General features: G+C 40.0%; 1 non-coding gene across 1 annotated transcript; it reads left to right on the forward strand.

The window, feature by feature from the left end:
• Positions 1 to 1,538: 1,538 nt before the first annotated feature.
• On the forward strand, positions 1,539 to 1,646 carry LOC148572465 (small nucleolar RNA R71). Its single transcript, XR_015907903.1, has one exon. It is a non-coding gene; the product is annotated as a small nucleolar RNA R71 (small nucleolar RNA).
• Positions 1,647 to 19,640: the final 17,994 nt, after the last annotated feature.

Here is a 19,640-nt window from a genome sequence, read left to right on the forward strand (position 1 = left end):
GAGAGAAGCTTTTCATGCTTCCTCTTCATGGTTGCAGAGGGAGATCCTTGCCTTTTAAATACAAGGGAGTCCTCATTCCATTGAAGGACTAGTTCACCTCTGTCAACATCAATCACAGCTCTTGCTGTGGCCAGGAAAGGTCTTCCTAGGATGATGGATTCATCCTCTTCCTTTCCAGTATCCAGGACTATGAAATCAGCAGGGATGTAAAGGCCTTCAACCTTTACTAACACGTCCTCTACTTGTCCATAAGCCTGTTTTCTTGAACTATCTGCCATCTCTAATGAGATTTTAGCAGCTTGCACCCCATAGATTCCTAGTTTCTCTATTACAGAGAGGGGCATGAGGTTTATCCCTGAACCAAGGTCACACAGAGCCTTAAAGATCATGGTGCCTATGGTACAAGGTATTATGAACTTTCCAGGATCCTGTCTCTTCTGAGGCAATGTCAGTTGATCCAGATCACTTAGTTCATTGATGAACAAGGGAGGTTCAACTTCCCAAGTATCAATGCCAAATAATTTGGCATTTAGCTTCATGATTGCACCAAGAAACTTGGCAGTTTGCTCTTTAGTAACATCCTCATTCTCTTTAGAAGAGGAATACTCATCAGAGCTCATGAAGGGCATAAGGAGGTTCAATGAAATCTCTATGGTCTCTAGATGAGCCTCAGATTCCTTTGGTTCCTCAGAGGGAAGCTCCTTATTGATCACTGGACGTCCCAGGAGGTCTTCCTCCTTGGGATTCACGTCCTCTCCTTCCCTTACAGGTTCGGCCATGGTGCTTATGTCAATGGCCTTGCACTCTCCTTTTGGATTCTCTTCTGTATTGCTTGGGAGAGTACTAGGAGGGATTTCAGTGATTCTTTTACTCAGCTGGCCCACTTGTGATTCCAAATTTCTAATGGAAGACCTTGTTTCATTCATGAAACTCACAGTGGCCTTAGACAGATCAGAGACTAAGTTTGCTAAATTAGAAGTATTTTGTTCAGAGTTCTCTGTCTGTTGCTGAGTGGATGATGGAAAAGGTTTATTATTGTTAAACCTGTTTCTTCCACCATTATTAAATCCTTGTTGAGGCTTTTGATCCTTCCATAAGAAATTTGGGTGATTTCTCCATGATGAGTTATAGGTGTTTCCATAAGGTTCACCTAAATAATTCACCTCTGCTATTGCAGGGTTTTCAGGATCATAAGCTTCTTCTGCATAAGAAGCCTCTTGAGTACTGTTGGATGCAGCTTGCATTCCATTCAGACTCTGAGAAATCATATTGACTTGCTGAGTCAATATTTTGTTCTGAGCCAATATGGCATTCAGAGTGTCAATCTCAAGAACTTCCTTCTTCATAGGCGTCCCATTATTCACAGGATTCCTTTCAGAAGTGTACATGAATTGGTTATTTACAACCATGTCAATGAGTTCTTGAGCTTCTGCAGGCATTTTCTTTAGGTGAATGGATCCACCTGCGGAAGTATCCAATGACATCTTTGATAACTCAGATAAACCATCATAGAATATATCCAGGATGGTCCATTCTGAAAGCATGTCAGAGGGACACTTTTTGGTCAGTCCTTTGTATCTCTCCCAAGCTTCATAGAGGGATTCACCTTCTTTTTGTCTGAAGGTTTGAACATCCACTCTAAGCTTGCTCAGCTTTTGAGGAGGAAAGAACTTGGCTAAGAAAGCCTTAACCAGCTTATCCCAAGAGTTCAGGCTATCCTTGGGTTGAGAATCCAACCACACTCTAGCTCTGTCTCTTACAACAAAAGGGAAAAGCATGAGCCTGTAGACTTCAGGATCTACTCCATTAGTCTTAACAGTATCACATATCTGCAAGAATTCAGTTAAGAACTGAAAAGGATCTTCAGATGGAAGTCCATGAAACTTGCAGTTCTGCTGCATCAGAGAAACTAATTGAGGTTTCAGCTCAAAGTTGTTTGCTCCAATGGCAGGAATGGAGATGCTTCTTCCATGTAAATTGGTATTAGGTGCAGTAAAGTCACCAAGCATTCTCCTTGCATTATTATTATTTTCGGTTGCCATCTCCTCTTCCTGTTCGAAAATTTCTGAAAGGTTATCTCTGGATTGTTGTAATTTAGCTTCTCTTAATTTTCTCTTCAGAGTCCTTTCAGGTTCTGGATCTGCTTCAACAAGAATGTTCTTGTCCTTGCTCCTGCTCATATGACAAAGAAGAGGGCACAGAAAAAATAATAATATGGATCCTTTATACCACAGTAAAGAGGTTCCTTTGTGAGTGGAAGAAAAGAGGGAGACAAAGAATGTGATGTAATGGAAGAAACACAACTGTGAGGAGGGTTGAGATGTGAGATGAGATGTTAGTAGATGAATAAATAAATAGAATAAGATGGGAGAGGGAGAATTTTCGAAAATAATTTTTGAAAAAGGGTTAGTGATTTTCGAAAATAGTTTTTGAAAAAGGTTAGTAATTTTCAAAAAATTTTAAAATAAAAAATAAAAATAATTAGTTAATTAAAAAGAAATTTTTGAAAAAGAGGGAAGATATTTTCGAAAATTAGAGAGAGAGAGAGTTAGTTAGGTAGTTTTGAAAAAGTTAGAAAACAAATAAAAAGTTAGTTAGTTAGTTGAAACAAATTTTGAAAAGATAAGAAGTTAGGAAGTTAGAAAAGATATTTTGAAATCAAATTTTTGAAAAAGATATGATAAGAAGATATTTTGAAAAGATATGATTGAAATTAGTTTTTGAAAAAGATTTGATTTTTAAAATCTCAATTAATGACTTGGTTCACAAGAAATCACAAGATATGATTCTAGAACTTAAAGTTTGAATCTTTCTTAACAAGTAAGTAACAAACTTGAAATTTTTGAATCAAAACATTAATTGATTATGTTATTTTCGAAAATTTGATATAAAAATAAGAAAAAGATTTTTGAAAAATATTTTTGGAATTTTCGAAAATAACTAAGAAAAATGAAAAAGATTTGATTTTTGAAAAAGATTTTGAAAAAGATAAGATTTTCAAATTGAAAATTTGATTTGACTCATAAGAAACAACTTGATTTTAAAATTTTTTTGAAAAAGTCAACTCAAATTTTCGAATTTGATGAGAAAAAAAGGGAAAGATATTTTTTTGAATTTTTTATTTTTATTTTTGAATTTTTATGATGAGGGAGAAAAACATGAAAATTATGCAATGCATGAGAATTTCAGATCAAAACATGTGATGCATGCAAGAATGCTATGAATGTCAAGATGAACACCAAGAATACTATGAAGATCATGAAGAACATCAAGAACATATTTTTGAAAAATTTTTAATGCAAAGAAAACATGCAAGACACCAAACTTAGAATTCTTTAATGCTTAGACACTAAGAATTCAAGAATGCATAAGAAAAACAACATTCAACACAAAACAAAAAATCATCAAGATCAAACAAGAAGACTCACCAAGAACAACTTGAAGATCATGAAGAACACTATGAATGCATGAAATTTTCGAAAAATGCAAGATGCACATGCAATTGACACCAAACTTATAACATGACTCAAGACTCAAACAAGAAACAGAGAAATATTTTTGATTTTTATGATTTTCTAATTTTTTTGGATTTTTTTTCGAAAAATTAATTGAAAAAAAATAAGGATTTCAAAATTTTTAATATGAATTCCAGGAATCTTGCATTGTTAGTCTAAAGCTTCAGCCCAGGAATTAGACATGGCTCACTAGCCAGCCAAGCTTTCAATGAAAGCTCCGGTCCAAAACACTAGACATGGCCAATGGCCAGCCAAGCTTCAGTAAGATATTAGAATATACTGCTCATTACTTATCAAATATGTAACTTGCCTCTATGCTGATGGTTTGGAAGCCTCAGTCCAAAAGAATTTAGACATGGCTTTGCAGCCAGCCAGGCTTCACATGCTTCATGAAACACTAGAATTCATAAAAATTTTGAATAAATTTTTTTTTCTCGAAAACAAAGGAAAAATTTTTGAAAGATTTTTGAAAACAAAACAAAAAGAAAATTACCTAATCTGAGCAACAGGATGAACCGTCAGTTGTCCAAACTCGAACAATCCCCGGCAACGGCGCCAAAAACTTGGTATGCGAAATTGCTACTCGGGTTGTGAATTGTTGTTCGAAATTGATTCCCTGGCAATGGCACCAAAAACGGATGCACAGGACCATGGTCTAAACATATCTTCACAAGTTCGCATAACTAACCAGCAAGTGCACTGGGTCGTCCAAGTAATACCTTACGTGAGTAAGGGTCGAATCCCACGGAGATTGTCAGTATGAAGCAAGCTATGGTCACCTTGTAAATCTCAGTCAGGCGGATATAAAACAGTAATAGGTTTTCGAAAATAAATAATAGAATAGGGATAGAGGTACTTATGTAAATCATTGGTAGGAAATTCAGATAAGCGAATGGAGATGCTTTTCGTTCCTCTGAACCTCTGCTTTCCTGCTATCTTCATCCAATCAGTCTTGCTTCTTTCCATGGCTGGCTTTATGTGATACATCACCATTGTCAACGACTACTTTGGTCATCTCTCGGGAAAATGATCCAATGCCCTGTCACGGCACGGCTAATCGTCTGGAGGCATCACCCTTGTTAATGGCTTCATCTTATCCTCTCAGTGAAAATGATCAACGCACCCTGTCACGGCACGGCTATTCATCTGTCGGTTCTCTATCATGCTGGAATAGGATTTACTATCCTTTTGCGTCTGTCACTACGCCCAGCAATCGCGAGTTTGAAGCTCGTCACAGTCATTCAATCATTGAATCCTACTCGGAATACCACAGACAAGGTTTAGACCTTCCGGATTCTCTTGAATGCCGCCATCATTCTAGCTTACACCATGAAGATTCTGGTTAGGAGATCTAAGAGATACTCATTTAGTCTAAGGTAGAACGGAAGTGATTGTCAGGCACGCGTTCATAGGGAATGATGATGATTGTCACGTTCATCACATTCAGATTGAAGTACGAATGAATATCTTAGAAGCGAAACAAGATGAATTGAATAGAAAACAGTAGTACTTTGCATTAATCTTTGAGGAACAGCAGAGCTCCACACCTTAATCTATGGAGTGTAGAAACTCTACCGTTAAAAATACATAAGTGAAGGTCCAGGCATGGCCGAATGGCCAGCCCCTCTGATCTAAGAACCAGGCGTCCAAAGATGGTCAAAAAGACGTCTAATACAATAGTAAAAGGTCCTATTTATAATAAACTAGCTACTAGGGTTTACATGAGTAAGTAATTGGTGCATAAATCCACTTCCGGGGCCCACTTTGTGTGTGCTTGGGCTGAGCTTGAGTGTTGCACGTGTAGAGGTCCTTCTTGGAGTTGAACGCCAGTTTTTGTGCCAGTTTGGGCGTTCAACTCTGGTTTTGAATCCTTTTCTGGCGCTGGACGCCAGATTTGGGCAGAAAGCTGGCGTTGAACGCCAGTTTACGTCGTCTATTCTTGGCCAAACTATGGACTATTATATATTGCTGGAAAGCCCTGGATGTCTACTTTCCAACGCAATTAGAAGCGCGCCATTTCGAGTTCTGTAGCTCCAGAAAAATCCATTTTGAGTGCAGGGAGGTCAGAATCCAACAGCATCAGTAGTCCTTCTTCAACCTCTGAATCTGATTTTTGCTCAAGTCCCTCAATTTCAGCCAGAAAATACCTGAAATCACAGAAAAACACACAAACTCATAGTAAAGTCCAGAAATATGAATTTAACATAAAAACTAATAAAAACGTCCCTAAAAGTAACTAGATTCTACTGAAAACATACTAAAAACAATGCCAAAAAGCGTATAAATTATCCGCTCATCACAACACCAAACTTAAATTGTTGCTTGTCCCCAAGCAACTAAAAATCAAATATGATAAAAAGAAGAGAATATACTATAAATTCCAAACTATTAATGAAACATAGCTTCAATCAAATGAGCGGGACTTATAGCTTTTTGCCTCTTGAATAGTTTTGGCATCTCACTTTATCCATTGAGGTTCAGAATGATTGGCATCTATAGGAACTCAGAGTTCAGATAGTGTTATTGATTCTCCTAGTTCAGTATGATGATTCTTGAACACAGCTTCTTTATAAGTCTTGGCCGTGGCCCTAAGCACTTTGTTTTCCAGTATTACCACCGGATACATAAATGCCACAGACACATAATTGGATAAACCTTTTCAGATTGTGACTCAGCTTTGCTAAAGTACCCAATTAGAGGTGTCCAGGGTTCTTAAGCACACTCTTTTTTTTTTTGGCTTTGGACCTTGACTTTAACTGCTCAGTCTCAAGTTTTCACTTGACACCTACACGCCACAAGCACATGGTTAGGGACAGCTTGGTTTAGCCGCTGAGACCAGGATTTTATTCCTTTAGACCCTCCTATCCACTGATGCTCAAAGCCTTGGGATCCTTTTTATTTGCCCTTGCCTTTTGGTTTTAAGAGCTTTTGGCTTTTTCTGCTTGCTTTTTCTTTTTCTTTCTATTTTTTTTTCGCCTATTTTTTTTTCTGCAAGCTTTGTTCTTTGCTGCTTTTTCTTGCTTCAAGAATCATTTTCATGATTTTTCAGATTATCAAATAACATGTCTCCTAGTCATTATTCTTTCAAGAGCCAACATATTTAACATTCTTAAACAACAACTTCAAAAGACATATGCACTGTTCAAGCATTCATTCAGAAAACAAGAAGCATTGTCACCACGTCAATATAATTAAACTAAGTTCAAGGATAAATTCGAAACTCATGTACTTCTTGTTCTTTTGAATTAAAATATTTTTCATTTAAGAGAGGTGATGGATTCATAGGACATTCATAACTTTAAGACAGAGTTACTAACTACTAATGATCATGTAATGAAGACACAAACATAGATAAGCACATAACATAGAAAATGAAAAACAGAAGAAATAAGAACAAGAAATGAATCCACCTTAGTGATGGTGGCGTTTCCTTCTTGAGGAACCAATGATGTCCTTGAGCTCTTCTATGTCTCTTCCTTGTCTTTGTTGCTCCTCCCTCATTGCTTTTTGATTTTCTCTTATTTCATGAAGCATGATGGAGTGCTCTTGATGTTCCACCCTTAGTTGTCCCATATTGGAACTCAATTCTCCTAGGGAGGTGTTGATTTCCTCCCAATAGTTTTGTGGAGGAAAGTGCATTTGAGGCATCTCCGGGATCTCATGGTGATGATCTTCATACGCCTCTTGAGCTCCATGAATGGGCCCTCTTGCTTGCTCCATCTTTTTCTTAGTGATGGGCTTGTCCTCTTTAATGAGGATATCTCCCTCTATGTCAATCCCAGCTGAATTGCATAGGTGGCAAATGAGGTAAAGAAAGGCTAACCTTGCCATAGTGGAGGACTTGTCAGCCACCTTGTAGAGTTCTTGAGGTATAATCTCATGAACTTCCACCTCTTCTCCAATCATGATGCTATGGATCATGATGGCCCGGTCTATAATAACTTCAGACCGGTTGCTAGTGGGAATGATTGAGCATTGAATGAACTCCAACCATCCTCTAGCTACAGGCTTGAGGTCCAATCTTCTTAGTTGAACCGGCTTGCCTTTGGAGTCAATCTTCCATTGAGCTCCTTCTACAAATATGTCCACAAGGACTTGGTCCAACCTTTGATCAAAGTTGACTCTCCTTGTGTAGGGGCGTGCGTTCTCTTCCATGTTTGGCAAGTTGAACGCCAACCTCACATTTTCCGGACTAAAATCCAAGTATTTCCCCCGAACCATTGTAACATAGTTCTTTGGATCCAGGTTCTTACTTTGATCATGGTTCTTGGTGATCCGTGCATTAGCATAGAACTCTTGAACCATTAGGATGCCGACTTGTTGGATGGGATTTGTTAGAACTTCCCAACCTCTTCTTTGAATTTCATGTCGGATCTCCGGATACTCATTTCTTTTGAGTTTGAAAGGGACCTCAGGGATCACCTTCTTCTTGGCCACAACATCATAGAAGTGGTCTTGATGGGCTTTGGAGATGAAGCTTTCCATCTCCCATGACTCGGATGTGGAAGCTTTTGTCTTCCCTTTCCCCTTTCTAGAGGATTCTCCGGTCTTAGGTGCCATCAATGGTAATGGAAAAACAAAAAGCTTATGCTTTTACCACACCAAACTTAGAATTTTGCTCGCCCTCGAGCAATAAAAGAAAGAATAGATGAAGAAGAAGAAGAAATGGAGGAGAGGGAGAGTGGGAAGTGTTTCGGCCAAGAAGGGTGTAGAGGGGTGTGTTGTGTGAATTTGATGAAAAGTGGAGGGCTTTATATAGGGAAGGGAGGGGGGGAAGGTTTCGGCCATATGGGTGGGTTTGGGTGGGAAATTGGTTTTCAATTTTGAAGGTAGGTGGGGTTTATGAGGTAGGTTTATGGGGAAGAGTGGATGGATGTGAATGGTGAAGAGGTGATGGGGAAGAGAGATTGAGGTGATTGGTGAAGGGTGTTTGGGGAAGAGTGTTTATGGGGTTGTGTGAAAGAGAGAGGTGAGAAGAAGTGAGTGGAGGTAGGTGGGGATCCTGTGGGGTCCATAGATCCTGAGGTGATCCTGTGGGGTCCACAGATCCTGAGATGATCCTGTGAGGTCCACAGATCCTGGGGTGTCAAGGATTTGCATCCCTGCACCAATTAGGCATGCAAAATGCCTTTGCACATAACTCTAGGCGTTCAGCGCCAGGTTGGTGCCCATTTTGGGCGTTCAACGCCCATTTACTAGCCATTTCTGGCGTTGAACGCCAGAACCATGCTTGTTCTGGGCGTTCAGCGCCAGAATGCTGTCCATTTTGGGCGTTCAGCGCCAGAACCATGCTCTGTTCTGGCGTTGAATGCCAGGAAGATGCTCCTCCAGGGTGTGATTTTTCTTCTGCTGTTTTTGATTCCGTTTTCAATTTTTATATTTATTTTTTGACTCCACATGATCATGAACCTAATAAAACATGAAAAACAAAAACAAAATTAGATAAATAAACATTGGGTTACCTCCCAACAAGCGCTTCTTTAAAGCTTCAGTCCAGGAATTAGACATGGCTCACTAGCCAGCCAAGCTTTCAATGAAAGCTCCGGTCCAAAACACTAGACATGGCCAATGGCCAGCCAAGCTTCAGCAAGATATCAGAATATACTGCTCATTACTTATCAAATATGTAACTTGCCTCTATGCTGATGGTTTGGAAGCCTCAGTCCAAAAGAATTTAGACATGGCTTTGCAGCCAGCCAGGCTTCACAAGCTTCATGAAACACTAGAATTCATTCTTAAAAATTTTGAATAAATTTTTTTTTCTCGAAAACAAAGGAAAAATTTTTGAAAGATTTTTGAAAACAAAACAAAAAGAAAATTACCTAATCTGAGCAAAAGGATGAACCGTCAGTTGTCCAAACTCGAACAATCCCCGACAACGGCGCCAAAAACTTGGTATGCAAAATTGCTACTCGGGTTGTGAATTGTTGTTCGAAATTGATTCCCTGGCAATGGCACCAAAAACGGATGCACAGGACCATGGTCTAAACATATCTTCACAACTTCGCATAACTAACCAGCAAGTGCACTGGGTCGTCCAAGTAATACCTTACGTGAGTAAGGGTCGAATCCCACGGAGATTGTCGGTATGAAGCAAGCTATGGTCACCTTGTAAATCTCAGTCAGGTGGATATAAGACAGTAATAGGTTTTCGAAAATAAATAATAGAATAGGGATAGAGGTACTTATGTAAATCATTGGTAGGAAATTCAGATAAGCGAATGGAGATGCTTTTCGTTCCTCTGAACCTCTGCTTTCCTGCTATCTTCATCCAATCAGTCTTGCTTCTTTCCATGGCTGGCTTTATGTGATACATCACCATTGTCAACGGCTACTTTCGGTCATCTCTCGGGAAAATGATCCAATGCCCTGTCACGGCACGGCTAATCGTCTGGAGGCATCACCCTTGTCAATGGCTTCATCTTATCCTCTCAGTGAAAATGATCAACGCACCCTGTCACGGCACGACTATTCATTTGTCGGTTCTCGATCATGCTGGAATAGGATTTACTATCCTTTTGCGTCTGTCACTACGCCCGGCAATCGCGAGTTTGAAGCTCGTCACAGTCATTCAATCATTGAATCCTACTCGGAATACCACAGACAAGGTTTAGACATTCTGGATTCTCTTGAATGCCGCCATCATTCTAGCTTACACCACGAAGATTCTGGTTAGGAGATCTAAGAGATACTCATTCAGTCTAAGGTAGAACGGAAGTGGTTGTCAGGCACGCGTTCATAGGGAATGATGATGATTGTCACGTTCATCACATTCAGATTGAAGTACGAATGAATATCTTAGAAGCGAAACAAGATGAATTGAATAGAAAATAGTAGTACTTTGCATTAATCTTTGAGGAACAGCAGAGCTCCACACCTTAATCTATGGAGTGTAGAAACTCTACCGTTAAAAATACATAAGTGAAGGTCCAGGCATGGCCGAATGGCCAGCCCCTCTGATCTAAGAACCAGGCATCCAAAGATGGTCAAAAAGACGTCTAATACAATAGTAAAAGGTCCTATTTATAATAAACTAGCTACTAGGGTTTACATGAGTAAGTAATTGGTGCATAAATCCACTTCTGGGACCCACTTGGTGTGTGCTTGGGCTGAGCTTGAGTGTTACACGTGTAGAGGTCCTTCTTGGAGTTGAACGCCAGTTTTTGTGCCAATTTGGGCGTTCAACTCTGGTTTTGAATCCTTTTCTGGCGCTGGACGCCAGATTTGGGCAGAAAGCTAGCGTTGAACGCCAGTTTACATCATCTATTCTTGGCCAAAGTATAGAATATTATATATTTCTGGAAAGCCCTGGATGTCTACGTTCCAACGCAATTGGAAGCGCGCCATTTCGAGTTCTGTAGCTCCAGAAAATCTGTTTTGAGTGCAGGGAGGTCAGAATCCAACAGCATCAGCAGTCCTTCTTCAACCTCTGAATCTGATTTTTGCTCAAGTCCCTCAATTTCAGCCAGAAAATACCTGAAATCATAGAAAAACACACAAACTCATAGTAAAGTCCAAAAATGTGAATTTAACATAAAAACTAATGAAAACGTCCCTAAAAGTAACTAGATTCTACTGAAAACATACTAAAAATAATGCCAAAAAGCGTATAAATTATCCGCTCATCAGAGTTCAACGCCAGAATTGGATCCAAAGCTGGCGTTGAACGCCCAAAACAGCCCTATGCATGTGAGAAGCTTTAGTCTCAGCCCCAGCACACACCAAGTGGGCCCCAGAAGTGGATTTCTGCACCATCTATCATAGTTTACTCATTTTCTGTAAACCTAGGTTACTAGTTTAGTATTTAAACAACTTTTAGAGATTTATTTTGTATCTCATGACATTTTAGATAAGAACTTTGTACCTTTTGACGGCATGAGTCTCTAAACTCCATTGTTCGGGGTGAGGAGCTCTGCTGTGCCTCGATGAGTTAATGCCAGTATTTCTGTTTTCTATTCAATCATGTTTGTTCCTATCTAAGATATTCATTTGTGCCTTATTATGATGAATGTGATGATCCGTGACACTCATCACCATTCTCAACCTATGAACGTGTGCCTGACAACCACCTCCGTTCTACATTAGTTTGAATGAGTATCTCTTAGATTCCTTAATCGGAATCTCCGTGGTATAAGCTAGAATCCATTGGCAGCATCCTTGAGAATCCGGAAAGTCTAAACCTTGTCTGTGGTATTCCTAGTAGGATTCTGGGATTGGATGACTGTGACAAGCTTCAAACTCGCGAGTGCTGGGCGTAGTGACAGACGCAAAAGGATAGTGAATCCTATTCCGGCATGATCGAGAACCTACAGATGATTAGCCGTGCGGTGACAGCGCACCTGGACCATTTTCACTGAAAGGAAGGATGGTAGCCATTGACAACGGTGATCCTCCAACGCACAGCTTGCCATAGGAGGGACGTGCGTACGTGAAGAAGAAGATAGAGAGAAAGCAGAGATTCAAAAGGCAAAGCATCTCCAAAACTCCAACATATTCTCATTTACTGCATAACAAGTAACCTTTAATTCATGGTCTCTTGTTCATTTGCAAGCCAATTGATAGCCACTAATTAATATCCTGACTAAGAGTTGCAAGATAACCATAGCTTGCTTCAAGCCAACAATCTCCGTGGGATCGACCTTTACTCACGTAAGGTATTACTTGGACGACCCAGTGCACTTGCTGGTTAGTTGTGCGGAATTACATAGTGTGAAGTAATTTTCGTGCACCAAGTTTTTAGCGCCGTTGTCGGGGATTGTTCGAGTTTGAACAACTGACGGTGAATCTTGTTGCTTAGATTAGGAAATTTTTATCTTTTGAATCAGAGTCTTTTATTTTCTTTTCAAAAATTTTTCAAAAATAATAATTTCTCTATTAAATTTTGTGCCAAACTTTAAGTTTGGTGTTTTCTTGTTGATTCTCCTTTGGTTTTCGAAAATTTTAGTTTGGTTTTCTAAAAATTTTAAGTTTGGTGTTCTTGTGAGTCTTCAAAGTGTTCTTGAGTTTTCCTTGTGTCTTGATCTTAAAATTTTTAAGTTTGGTGTTCCTTGGTGTTTCCCTCCAAAATTTTCAAAAACAAGGAGCATTAGATCTAAAAATTTTAAATCTTGTGCTATCTTATTATTTTTCTCTCTCCTCTCTAAATTCAAAAATATCTTTTCTCTCTATTTTAAAGCAATTTTTCGAAATTTACCTTTAAAATTCAGATTTTTATTTCAAAATTTAAAACCTTTTTCCAAAATCATCATATCCTTTTCAAAACTTCCTAACCACTTTCTCTCCCCTCAATTTTTTTTCGAAAATTTTCAATCATTTTTATTTATTTTATTTTAATTTATTTCATTTTCGAAATAAATAAATAAATAAATAAATAAAAATAAATTTTTTTTACATCATCTCCCTTTCTCCATCATGGATCTAAGTGGAAATGAACAGTCCAGGAGGACTCTGGGGTCATATGCTAACCCCTCTACTGCTTCATATGGGAGTAGTATCTGCATACCCTCCATTGAAGTCAGTAGCTTTGAGTTGAATCCTCAGCTCATTATCATGGTGCAGCAAAGCTGCCAGTATCCCGGTCTTCCACAGGAAGAACCTACAGAGTTTCTGACACAGTTTTTACAAATTGCTGACATAGTACATGATAAAGAAGTAGATCAGGATGTCTACAGATTATTACTATTTCCATTTGCTGTAAAAGACCAAGCCAAAAGGTGGTTAAACAACCAACCTAAGGCTAGCATAAGAACATGGAAACAGCTGACAGAAAAATTCCTGAATCAATACTTTCCTCCAAAACGGATGACACAGCTAAGGCTGGACATCCAAGGCTTTAAACAAGGAGATAATGAATCTCTTTATGATGCCTGGGAGAGATACAAAGAGATGCTACGAAAATGCCCCTCTGAAATGTTTTCAGAGTGGGTTCAGTTAGACATCTTCTATTATGGGCTTACAGAAAGAGCTCAGATCTCTCTAGATTGCTCAGCTGGTGGATCTATCCACATGAGAAAGACAATTGAAGAAGCTCAAGAGCTCATTGATACAGTTGCTAGAAATCAGCATCTGTACCTAAGCAGTGACTCTTCCATGAAAGAAGAGGCTAAAACAGTAACTGCTAAACTCAGTCCTGCAGAGCAAGCTGCTGAATTCAATCAGCAATTGGATTTTCTAACAAAACAGTTAGCTGAATTCAAGGATAAACTACAAGAGACAAAGATGGCTAATATAAACATGGAAGTACAATTAAAGCAAACAAAGCAGCAGCTGTCAAAACAAATAACAGAAGAATGCCAAGCAGTTCAGTTAAGAAGTGGGAAAGCACTAAATACCCCACTTCAAAGCAGCAGGAAACCAAGAAATGAGCAAACCACCCAAAATCCATCTGAGGATAGTAAGAGCCTAGGGAAAAATAATTCTGGCACTAAAATGCCAGAAGTTGGGTGGAAGGCTGGCACTGAACGCCCAGACCATGCTCAGGACTGGCGTTCAACGCCAGAAACAAGCAAGGATCTGGCGTTGAACGCCCAAAAGAAGCTCAGTTCTGGCGTTCAAACGCCAGGAACAGATGAGGAGTTGGCGTCTAATGTCACTCCAGCTTCTAACTCTGGCACTCAATCGCCAGTGAGGGATCAGACACACACAAGTGCTGATAACAACCCATCTAAAAAGGCTTCTTCAACCACTTCTGTAGGAAATAAACTTACAGCAACTAAGGTTGAGGAATATAAAGCCAAGATACCTTATCCTCAAAAACTCCGCCAAGAGGAGCAGGATAAGCAATTTGCTCGCTTTGCAGATTATCTCAGGACTCTTGAAATAAAGATTCCATTTGCAGAGGCATTTGAGCAAATACCTTCTTATGCCAAGTTCATAAAAGAGATCTTGAGTCATAAGAAGGATTAGAGAGAAACTGAAAGAGTTCTCCTCACTGAAGAATGCAGTGCAGTCATTCTAAAAAGCTTTCCTGAAAAGCTTAAAGACCCTGAGAGTTTTCTGATACCATGCACATTAGACGGTAATTGCACCAAGACAGCTTTATGTGATCTTGGGACAAGCATCAACCTAATACCTGCATCCACTATTAGAAAGCTTGGTTTAACTGAAGAAGTTAAACCAACCCGGATATGTCTCCAACTTGCTGATGGTTCCATTAAATACCCATCAGGTATGATTGAAGACATGATTGTCAGGGTTGGGCCATTCGCCTTTGCCACTGACTTTGTAGTGCTGGAAATGGAGGAGCACAAGAGTGCCACTCTCATTCTAGGAAGACCCTTCCTAGCAACTGGACGAACTCTCATTGATGTCCAACAGGGAGAAATAACCCTGAGAGTCAATGAGGATGAGTTTAAGTTGAATGCTGTCAAAGCCATGCAGCATCCAGACACATCAAAAGACTGCATGAAAGTTGATCTTATTGACTCTTTGGTAGAAGAGATCAACATGGCTGAGAGTCTCGAATCAGAGTTGGAAGACATCTTTAAAGATGTTCAGCCTGATTTGGAGGATTCAGAGGAAATGAAAGAGCCTCTGAAATTTCCTCTGGAGGAGGAAAAACCTCCTAAACCCGAGCTCAAACCATTACCACCATCCCTGAAATATGCATTTCTGGGAGAAGGTGACACTTTTCCAGTGATCATAAGCTCTGCTTTAAATCCACAGGAAGAGGAAGCACTTATTCAAGTGCTAAGGACACACAAGACAGCTCTTGGGTGGTCCATAGGTGACCTTAAAGGCATAAGCCCAGCCAGATGCATGCACAAAATCTTATTGGAGGATAATGCTAAACCAGTGGTTCAACCACAGAGGCGGCTAAATCCAGCCATGAAGGAAGTGGTGCAGAAAGAGGTCACCAAATTACTGGAGGCTGGGATTATTTATCCTATTTCTGACAGCCCCTGGGTAAGCCCTGTCCATGTTGTCCCCAAAAAGGGAGACATGACAGTGGTTCATAATGAAAAGAATGAACTGGTTCCTACAAGAAAAGTTACAGGGTGGCGCATGTGTATTGACTACAGAAGGCTCAACACAGCCACCAGAAAGGATCATTTTCCTTTACAATTCATAGACCAGATGCTAGAAAGACTGGCAGGTCATGATTATTACTGCTTTTTGGATGGCTACTCAGGCTATAACCAGATTGCAGTAGATCCCTAGGATCAAGAGAAAACAGCATTCACATGTCCATCTGGAGTGTTTGCTTATAGAAGGATGCCATTTGGGCTGTGTAATGCGTCTGCAACCTTCCAGAGATGCATGCTCTCTATTTTCTCTGATATGGTGGAAAAATTTCTGGAAGTCTTCATGGATGACTTCTCAGTATATAGAGACTCATTCAGCTCCTGTCTTGATCACCTGAAACTAGTTCTGAAAAGATGCCAAGAGACCAACCTGGTTTTAAACTGGGAAAAATGTCACTTTATGGTGACTGAAGGGATTGTCCTTGGGCATAAAATTTCAAACAAGGGAATAGAGGTGGATCAAGCAAAAATAGAGGTAATTGAAAAATTACCACCACCTGCCAATGTTAAGGCAATCAGAAGCTTTCTAGGGCATGCAGGATTCTATAGGAGGTTTATAAAGGATTTTTCAAAAATCGCAAAACCTCTGAGCAATCTGCTAGCTGCTGACACGCCATTTGTGTTTGACACAGAGTGTCTGCAGGTGTTTGAAATGCTGAAAGCCAAGCTGGTCACAGCACCAGTTATTTCTGCACCAGACTGGACATTACCATTTGAGCTAATGTGTGATGCCAGTGATCACGCCATTGGTGCAGTGCTGGGGCAGAGGCATGACAAGCTTCTGCACGTCATTTATTATGCTAGCCGCATTTTAAATGATGCCCAGAAGAACTACACAACCACAGAAAAAGAATTACTTACAGTGGTTTATGCCATTGACAAGTTTAGATCATACTTGGTAGGATCAAAGGTGATTGTGTATACTGACCATGCTGCTCTCAAATATCTACTCACAAAGCAGGATTCAAAACCCAGGCTCATAAGATGGGTGTTGCTTCTGCAAGAGTTTGATATAGAAATAAGAGACAGAAAAGGGACAGAGAACCAAGTGGCTGATCATCTGTCCCGGATAGAGCCAGAAGAAGGGACGTCCCTCCCCTCTCCTGAGATCTCTGAGACTTTTCCGGATGAGCATTTATTTGCCATTCAGGAAACACCATGGTTTGCAGACATTGTAAACTATAAAGCTGCAAGATTCATACCCAAAGAGTACAACAGGCAACAAAAGAAAAAATTAGTTACTGATGCAAAGTACTACTTGTGGGATGAACCCTATCTCTTTAAGAGATGTGCAGATGGAATAATCCGGAGATGTGTTCCTAGAGAAGAAGCACAGAAGATCCTATGGCATTGCCATGGATCACAATATGGAGGCCATTTCGAAGGTGAGCGAACAGCCACCAAGGTCCTCCAATGTGGCTTCTATTGGCCCACACTCTATAAAGATTCCCGAGAGTTCGTACGTAACTGTGACAGTTGCCAAAGAGCTGGTAATCTACCTCATGGTTACGCCATGCCTTAACAAGGAATCTTGGAGATTGAGTTGTTTGACGTATGGGGAATTGACTTCATGGGACCTTTTCCACCATCATACTCAAACACTTATATTCTGGTGGCCGTTGACTACGTATCAAAATGGGTAGAGGCCATTGCCACACCCACCAATGATACTAAAACAGTGCTGAATTTCCTCCAGAAATATATCTTCAGCAGGTTTGGGGTCCCTAGAGTACTAATCAGTGATGGGGGCACTCACTTCTGCAACAAACAGCTTTACTCTGCCATGGTCCGGTATGGGATTCGCCACAAGGTGGTGACTCCATATCATCCACAGACTAATGGACAAGCTGAAGTCTCTAACAGAGAGCTAAAAAGAATCCTAGAACGGACTGTAAGTACCCGTAGAAAGGATTGGGTAAGAAGCTTGGATGATGCTCTGTGGGCATACAGAACAACATTCAAGACTCCTATAGGGACCTCTCCATACCAACTTGTGTATGGTAAGGCATGTCACCTGCCCGTGGAACTGGAACATAAAGCCTATTGGGCAACCAGATTCCTAAACTTTGATGCCAAATTAGCTAGAGAAAAAAGATTGCTCCAGCTAAATGAACTAGAGGAATTCAGATGCACTGCTTTCGAAAATGCCAAGCTTTATAAAGAAAAATAAAAAAAATGGCATGACAGGAAGCTGTCATCTAGAATCTTTGAACCAGGACAAAAGGTTATGTTGTTTAACTCTAGGTTCAGGCTATTCCCCGGGAAACTGAAGTCCCGGTGGAGGGGACCATATGTGATTACAAGTGTATCACCATATGGTTATGTGGAGCTTCAAGATATTGATTCTGATAAGAAGTTTATTGTTAATGGACAGAGAATCAAGCACTATCTTGAAGGCAATGTTGAGCAAGAGTGCTCAAGGCTGAAGCTAGATTAAAAGCTCAGCAAGGTCCAGCTAAAGACAATAAAGAAGCGCTTGCTGGGAGGCAACCCAGCCATGGGGCATCACTTCCTCTAAGCATTTTGACCTATTCTTGATTTTATTTGTTTATATAAAGTTCATTGATGCTAAGGTAAAGAGTCAATTGTATAAGTTCACAGGGTTACAGAAGGATTCTGCACGCAAAACAGAGAAAAAGAGCTCACTGGCAAGAAAACGCCAGTAAAAGTCTATTTTGGGCGTTCAACGCCCAACAGAAGCATCCATTGGGCGTTGAACGCCAGTAAGGATAGCCATCTGGGCGTTGAACGCCAGAAAGAAGCTCTTTCTGGGCGTTTAACGCCAGATTTACAACGTTCTGGGCGTTCAGAAAAACGCCCAGTAACAAAGGACTTCCTGGCGTTCAACGCCAGAAATAAGCAGCAGCTGGGCGTTGAACGCCCAGGAGAAGTAGCATTTGGGTGTTGAACACCCAAAACATGTAGCGTTTGGGCGTTCAAACGCCAGGATGGTGGGGAGGAGGCAAATTCGTTTTTTCTTCATATTTTTCATTTTAATCCTAATTTTCATGTTCCAATTCATGATTTCTTGCATAAACATGTTAAGAACCCTGATTTCTAAAATCCCTAATTTCTAAAAAAACCCTTCTTTAAAAATATTAAATGTATCTTAATCCATAAGCACAAATCCTTTTTTTCAATCCAACTCAACTCTTTTTCAAAATGTTCAAAACAAATCTCTCTCTTTTCATTCAAAAATCTTTTCAACTAAGCAATATCTTTTTCAAATCTCCATACTATCTTTTTCAAAATTTCAAATCTATCTTTTTCAAATATCTTTCATATCTTTCCAATTTTAAATCATATCTTTTCTTGTCATATTTTTTTCTAAAAATCATATCTTCTATCTTATCTTTCTCCCTATTTTTCGAAAACCCACCCCCCTCTCCCTTTAAATATGGGTTCGGCCTCCCTCCCCTCCCATCCACCACTGCACCTAGCTCTCCTTCTCTCCCTCTCCTTTCTTTTCTTTTGCTTGAGGACAAGCAAACCTCTAAGTTTGGTGTGCTTATCCGTGATCACTAAGATCATGGCTCCTAAAGGAAAACAACCCACTCCAAGAGGCAAGAAAGAGAGTGTTCCAAAACCGCTTTGGAATCAAGGGAAGTTCTTAACTAAAGAACATTCAGACCATTATTACAAAATAATGGGTCTAAGATCAGTGATCCCGGAAGTCAGATTCGATCTAAAAGAAGACGAATATCCGGAGATCCAGGAGCAAATTCGAATCAGGAACTTGGAGATCCTAGCCAATCCTGAAACGAAAGTGGGAAGGAATATGGTCCAGGAGTTCTATGCTAATATGTGGCATACAGACAGGCAAAGACTATCTGGATCTGCTATCTATGACTATCAGATCGTGGTCAGAGGAAAGATTGTTCATACCCACCCTGACAAGATCAGGGAGATCTTAAAGCTACCTCAGCTGAAAGATGATCCAGACTCCTTCAATAGGAGAATGATGAGAACAGACAAGGGCCTGGATAAGATTCTAGAGGATATATGTATCCCTGGAGCCAGGTGGACCACCAGCACGAAGGGTGTTCCAAATCAACTCAAAAGAGAAGATCTCAAACCAGTCGCCAGAGGATGGCTGGATTTC

Source organism: Arachis ipaensis, chromosome B3 (assembly GCF_059453495.1).
Source record: "Arachis ipaensis isolate K30076 ecotype BB chromosome B3, ASM5945349v1, whole genome shotgun sequence".
NCBI classification, from domain to species: domain Eukaryota; kingdom Viridiplantae; phylum Streptophyta; class Magnoliopsida; order Fabales; family Fabaceae; genus Arachis; species Arachis ipaensis.